Below are 7,058 nucleotides of genomic sequence, written 5' to 3'. Positions count from 1 at the left end.
GCCTCCGCAGGGAGACTTGATCTCCATCTACAGCAGGATTCCTTTCAAGCCGGGATGTCGAGTTCAAAATATCCATTAAAAGTCTATGATGGACTTTAATTACGAGAGGCAGATGATAAGAGTCTAGTTCATTCCCTCCCGTTGTCCAGGGTGGTTTAGAGCTGCCAGTCATCACCCCCTTCAAAGAGGCCCAAAGTGCAGATACCACTTTAAAGAAAGGGCTGGCCTGTGAGGGAGGGGCTCTCACCCCACAGGTGGTGCTGACAGAGTGGTGTCAGAATGCCTCAGGGCCTGCAAAGTGCACTCAAAGGGCCTCTTACTAAAAGCAGTGACAGTTTTCCCATTATTCCAATATACAGCAGTTGGACCAAGAGACTCCTCCATCCCTGCTTCTCATTTCTCTGCCTCTGAGGTCCTTCTTCCCACGTCCATGCACTTCCCCGCCCAGACACATGATTTGGAGGTGATCTGACACTAAGTATGGCAGGCTAACAGGTGGAATTAGCCCCCCCACAACACACACACACACACACACACACACACACACACACACACACAAAGTAAAGGAAAGAGCCTTTCTCAGGAGAAACAGCACCAGCTACAGAGTCAGAAAGACCCGAGTTTGAATGCAGATTCCCTCACTTCCTGCTGTGTGGTCTCAGGCAAGCTACTTAACCTCTCTGAGCCTCCATTTTCTGTTTGCTAAACAGAGACCAGAATACCTGCCACCTGGGTTTAAGAGTAGGCCCCTAGTTCCTAACAGGACATCTAATGTAGTCATTCCCCTGCATGGAAAGCAGGAACCCTGCAGCCAATGTTTGTCTGCCCCCACTGTTTCCTATACAACAACTCCCTCTGCCCCGAGAGAGAAACTTGCTGGAGAGGCCAGCCGAGAAAGAAAAATGTTCAATAATTCAGAAGCACTAACATCAAGTCTGATGTAGGCATAAAAATAGTTACAAAACACCACACTCCTCTTGTTTTCATTACAGTAACCTTGGCTCCCTGGTAGGAACAGGAGGGGTTAGGGACTGGCCTGAGGCTGGGGCTGGGCCTGGGGCACGGGAACCTCATAAGGCTTCTGTTTGGGCTCCTCAAGTTATGCATCTTTGTACAAAGGCAAGGCAGGAATTTGCTTGTCACCTCTATATTTTAAACCCGCCTTTGGAAAGACTGGTTTATTTTTGAATTGACAGTATGCTCAGCTGGGCTACTGGAGCAGAGAGAATTCTCTACATCCTGCCTTCTGACGGGGACCAACTGGTGAGCTCTTCAAGGATACTGGACCAGATCCCAAAGCTTAGGTTCAAAGAAGCCCGATGGTAGGCTGCCCTGAGCCCAATCAATCCCCCTAGGAGGCCCACACCATTGGCCTATGTCATCTAGAAGGACTATGCTAGCCCTAAAAGCACAAATTCTGGGAAAAGAACAGGAAGAACCCAACTAGAGGACTAACGATTACTAAGCTTATGTGCCAAGCTTCCTGTCACATGCTTTACCTCTATTACCTTCTATAACCCTCAAGACCAACCCCAAGTTAGTTGCAAGCCTCTCCATTTCACAGATGGGGAAACCAAGGCCCTGGGAAGTTAAGAGACTTCCCCTGCAAAGTCCCACTGAGCAGTCAGGGCTCAGACTGAAATGGTCTGACTCCCAAGCCTGTGCTCTCTCCCCTTTGCCCTCCATAAAAGCAGAGCATGTGTTATGAAAAGGTCTTCATGAAATATTCAGCTGCATTTGTAGCTCCTGTCATATCCAAGCCAGATCTAAATGCTTACTCGGTGCATTTTTCTTGCAAGGGAGCTGCAGGGAAACAAATTTCCAAGTCCTACTTAACAAGACAGGGGAAGAGGCCTTTCATTGGTCTGCTCCAGGTATGGGGGCAAGTCTATGCACGTCCCCAGAGCAGGAGGTACAGGGTCAGTGAGATGGGAGGCCAGAACCAAATCTACTGCTTCTAGGAACCCAGGATCTCAGAGAGTTTCTTTGGCTCCCCTTCTAGGAGAGAGTAGAGAGTGCTCAGCAAGGCAAGGAGGCCTGGAAGAGAAGAGGAAGGTCACGTTTCCTGTCCTTTCAGAAAAAACAATTTCAGCCTTCAAGTACAATGTCAAACAGCTCTTTTTGAAGCTTCCCTTACGTCCCCTAGTCAACCTGGGTGTGAGAGTTCATTCTCAGATGTGTCTACTTTGCGCCTGGCTCTGTGCTAGAAGTTCAGTGAATGTTATTCCACTTCATCGGGAAAGCAGGCATTGTTACTCTGTATTGAAGGGGAAGGAACCAAGACTAATCTGCCAAAGGTCACACAAGCCAGCACGGTAGGTCTCAAGCAAGGACAGCCCCCCGCCCCCACAATGATCTAGTCAATGGTGCCAAAGCTGACAGTGTCTAGAGAAGGTCCAGCCATGATTTTAAGTCAGTCTTAAATTCATGTCTGGTAATACTCTTCACAATATCCTAGGTACCTTGAGGTCTAAGTGGACTCTCCTGCCCTTCTGTCCTGAAAGATACTTACTCTGGGGCACAGCTCACTCAGCAAGCTCTTACTGACTGATTGATCGGTATACTTAATAATGGTGCCAAGGATCTCGACGAGAGCAGCCCCACCCAAGGGAGCCAGCCATTCTCTAACTGAATCTTTCAAGAGGACAGTGAGTCCACTTCCCACCTCCTGCAGGAAGTTTCTCCTCCATACTCTAACAGCCCTTGCTTGCACACCTCCTGTGATGGGAAGCTCACTCCCTCCACAAGTAGTACTGCACTTGGGAGGAGGTTCTTCCTGATGCTGAACTGAAGCCAGCTCTCCAACCCACCCACCCACCCACACAACCCCCCCAGCCTATCTCAGACTCTGGACCCCTTGGGGAAGCACTGTGGGTAGCATCTAAGAGACTACTCCCGAAGTCCTGGTCATGTTCTCCTGATTCCTGGAATGGTAAGACAGAAGAACACAGACTTACAGCCAGAAAGATCCCAATTCAAATCCTGCCTCCACTGCTCACATAGTTAGTTGTTGATGGAGCATCACAAGTCGGCCTGGTGGAATGGCTACATTCAGCACACAGTAGGGAGCTCAGTACACAGTGGGGATCAAGGCCTCCTTAGCTGGCAGGGTCTGTTCACAGGGACCTGGTTCCCCTTGTGGGGTGAGCTCTGTGACATCTGCTGGCCTTCCCCATATCACATCCTCTCTTTGGCCTCTGCCTGCCTGTCTCTAGGGCCCACTTCTGAAGAAGGGAATTTAATTCCCTGATTATTAAGGAGATGGGCAACTGAGATGGGTGACAACAACAAATCAAGAAATGACAACCACGAGAGTTACCATGGCAACAGTTTAACTTGAAAAGTTCCAAGAACGTACTGTAAATTAGAGGCATGCGCACGCGCGCGCACACACACACGCACGTACGCGCGCGTGCCTGTATATGGGGGCATCAGGAAACCTGCTTTGGTGCCTGAGACTATCACCCAAACTCTGATGTGGAATGATTTTCTCACCCTCTATGTCCCACCTTTAGATGTAGGTTATAAAGGCAAATTCTCCTTCTAGGAACCCAAATTAATTCTTGCTACAAGGCATCATTCATCAGTGCAGGCAGGTGTCAAGAGACGCTAAACATTTTATATAAAAAGTTTTGTCTGAAACAGACATCTGAGGATGGTGCGCCTCTTGCTCCTGCCACAGAGTAGACCGGTTTTAAGAACTCAGTGAAGTCACGTAGGCCGAACACGCACGATTCAACAGAGACTGACAGCCGCTTACTGAGAAAACACAGTTCTAGGCCCTGGAGTCACTTCCATGAGCAAAAGGCAAAGAATGAAAATCAGGGGATTTTTATAATAAATATAAGGGGAGCTGCCCAGGGGAGATTTACAATAGCCAGGAGAGATGAAACACAGGAACAGACAATGGCCAGACCAGCCACAAAAACACGACTCCAACCCCCAACCTCTGCCACAACCAGCTCCAGACCGTCAGGACTTGATCAGCAATCTGCCAGCCTTTTCCATTTTTGCCCCCACTTTTTAAATTTTAACCCCACTCAGGACCACGGAGAATGAGCAAAATATGCTTCCCAAACTCATCTCATACAGCTCCCGGCTTCTAGTTAGGCTGCCTCCAGCTTCCCCTGCCAACAGCCTCCAATCCAAGCTGCCCAAAGGCTTACTTTTTTTTTTTCCCCCTTACTATGAAGCTTTCCCACCACTCTGCCTGATTCTGAGTCTCACCAAAGGCAAGTGAAGGTGACTGACTCCTTTGCAGTCGCTGCTTATTCTCATTGGGGTAGTCTTCATTTCCACAACCAGTACATACAATACAGGAGCAAATTAGATAACATGCTCTGCTCTTAACCTGCCCTCCCACCTCCCCATCCCACCCTCATACTCGGATTATTCTCAACACAGCAGCCAGTGTCATCTTGTTAAAATCACAAAACGGAATATTAAAGCCCAGCGAAAGACTAAAATACACAGCAGGGTAAGAGAGGTCTAGAGCACTGGGGGCAGAAAGAGGGGCTCACCAATGCAACAGGATGGTCAGGGTGGGTCTTGTTGAGAAGGTGATATTGGAGCAAGGACCTGGATATAGCTAGCCATGTCCATGTCCAGGGGAAGAATATTCCAGGCAGAGGGAACAGCCTTGAGGAAGGACTAGGCCTGACATGTTTCAACAAAGCACAGGAGTGAGGTCAGAGATGTAGGAGAGATCTGAATTGAAGGAGGCCTTCCCAGGTCATGTAAGGACTATGACCTTTACTCTGAGGCACGTGAGGAGCCAGGACAGAGTTCTGAACTGAGAAGCGACATGTTCTGACACAGGTCTTAACAGGATCACCCCAGCCCCTGTGTTGAAAATAAACTGCAAAGGGGTTGGGAAGAAGCAGGGAACACACTGAGGGCCATGACCACACCCTTCCCATGGAAGTGCAGATGGCAAACAGTGGTCGGGCTCTGGCGCGGTCTGATTATGAGCCTCAAATATGGGACATACTCGAAACCTTCTGGTCTCTTGCCCTCTTTCCTTAAAAACGAAGATAACCTCATAGATCCAGGAAGCAAAATGAGGTCTGGGTCAACCCCAGTGCCCATCTCACCCCTGGGATGCACTTCCACACATAATGGCCTGGTCTGGGTACCAGTGGGAGTGGTCTGCTCTGACACTCTCCAGTGACCCCTGGTATTCCTGGTGAGGGACCACTGCCAACACAAAATGCAAGTGATCATTGTGTTCCTTGATCTAATGCCTACCTCATGGGCGGGAACTTAAATTAGACTCAATCCTTCCATAGGGCCATTTAGCAATACCTATCAAAAGCCCTACAAAGCTGCAAAATCTTTGACCTAGTAATTCTGCATAAAGAAATAGGGCTGAAGGTACTTAAAAGCGCTGATCTCAGCATTATTTACAGTGGTGAAAAACTGAAAACAACAATAGGAAATTGGTTAAATAATGATGCAACTTATTATGGACTATTACATAGCTATTAAAAGTCATGTTGGAGAGAAAATTCAGTGGCATGGGGAGATGATCAGGGTATATTAAGGTTACAAAACCATGTGTAAGAACCTCTCCAAATGGTGCTGGAGGGAGGAGGAATGGGGGATGGAGAGCATAGGGCTGCACACAGAAACAATAAAGGAGAGAAAACCAAAGTGTTAGAAGGAATTACCTCTCCATGACAGGATTATGGGTTGTTTTCATTTGTTCTCTGGCTTATCTTGTGTTTTCTAAATTTTCTATTGTTTACATGTATTATTGGTACAATCAGAAAAAAACACATTAGATAAAAACATGATAAATGTTATAAAACTTTCACAGTAATATTTATCCTAGTAATAAAAATCGCTACCTATTCTACAATGTGCCACAAGGCTTAATGAGTTTGAAAATATGAAAGAAGTCTGGAGGATGCAAGAATATGCAATAGGGAAAAAAGACAGTCTCTTCAACAAATGGTGCTGGGAAAACTGGACAGCTACATGCAAAAGAGTGAAACTGGACTATTTTCTTATACCATACACAAAAATAAACTCAAAATGCATTAAGAACCTACTTGTGAGACCTGAAATAAAAAATCCTAAAAGAGAGCACAGTCAGTAATTTTTTGACATCAGTCATAATAACATTTTTCTAGATAGGACCCCTGAGCCAAGGAAAACAAAGGCAAAAATAAACTATTGGTACTATAACAAAATAAAAAGTTTCTGCACAGTGAAGGAAACCACCAACAAAACTAAAAGACAACCCACTGAATGGGAAAAGACATTTACAAATGACATATCTGATAAAGGGTTAGTATCCAAAATATATAAAGAACATATACAACTCAACACCAAAAGAACAAATAATCCCATTAAAAAATGGGCAGAAGACACAAATAGACATTTCTCCAAAGAAGACATTCAGATGGCCAACAGACACATGCAAAGATGCTCCCCATCACTCATCATCTGGAACATGCAAATCAAAACCATGATGAGGTGTCACCTCACACCGGTCAGAATGGCCAAATCAAAAGCACAAGGAACAAGTGTTGGTGAGAATATAGAAAGAAGCCTGGAGAATACAACTGAATACTTGGAACTAGAATCTACTACTCGATGAGAACAACCATCATGTCTACTGTCACACTGCAGCTGCCACCAGCGAGGTCACCACAAAACAATATGGACAAAGAGGTGCACAAAACTGATGGACTCCACTGCTCTATGGCACTTTGCATTTGCTACTCCTATACATGGACCGATGAGAAGAGAAAGCAGAAGCAAGAAGAAAGATCTAGGTTTTAGAACCCATGGGGCTTGAATCAGTAGCAGCAGCAGCTCCTGGGAGCCTGTTAGAAATGCAGAATCCCAGGCCTTCCCTCCCACCTACTGAAGAGGAACCTGCATTTTAACAAGTCCCCAGGCTTGTGCCTATCCACATCAAGTTTCAAAGCCCTCTCCAGAACACAGTACTTTTTCTTACTTTGAGGCAGATTAGAAGTGATCTTTAAAAAAAAAAAAAAAAAAAAAAAATTCGTGCCTGAGTGGTTCAGTCTGTTAAGCGTCTGCCTTCA

Source organism: Enhydra lutris, unplaced genomic scaffold (assembly GCF_002288905.1).
Source record: "Enhydra lutris kenyoni isolate GAN:26980312 unplaced genomic scaffold, ASM228890v2 scaffoldscaffold37, whole genome shotgun sequence".
Taxonomy (NCBI): Eukaryota; Metazoa; Chordata; class Mammalia; order Carnivora; family Mustelidae; genus Enhydra; species Enhydra lutris.
This window is presented reverse-complemented; position numbering follows the sequence as displayed.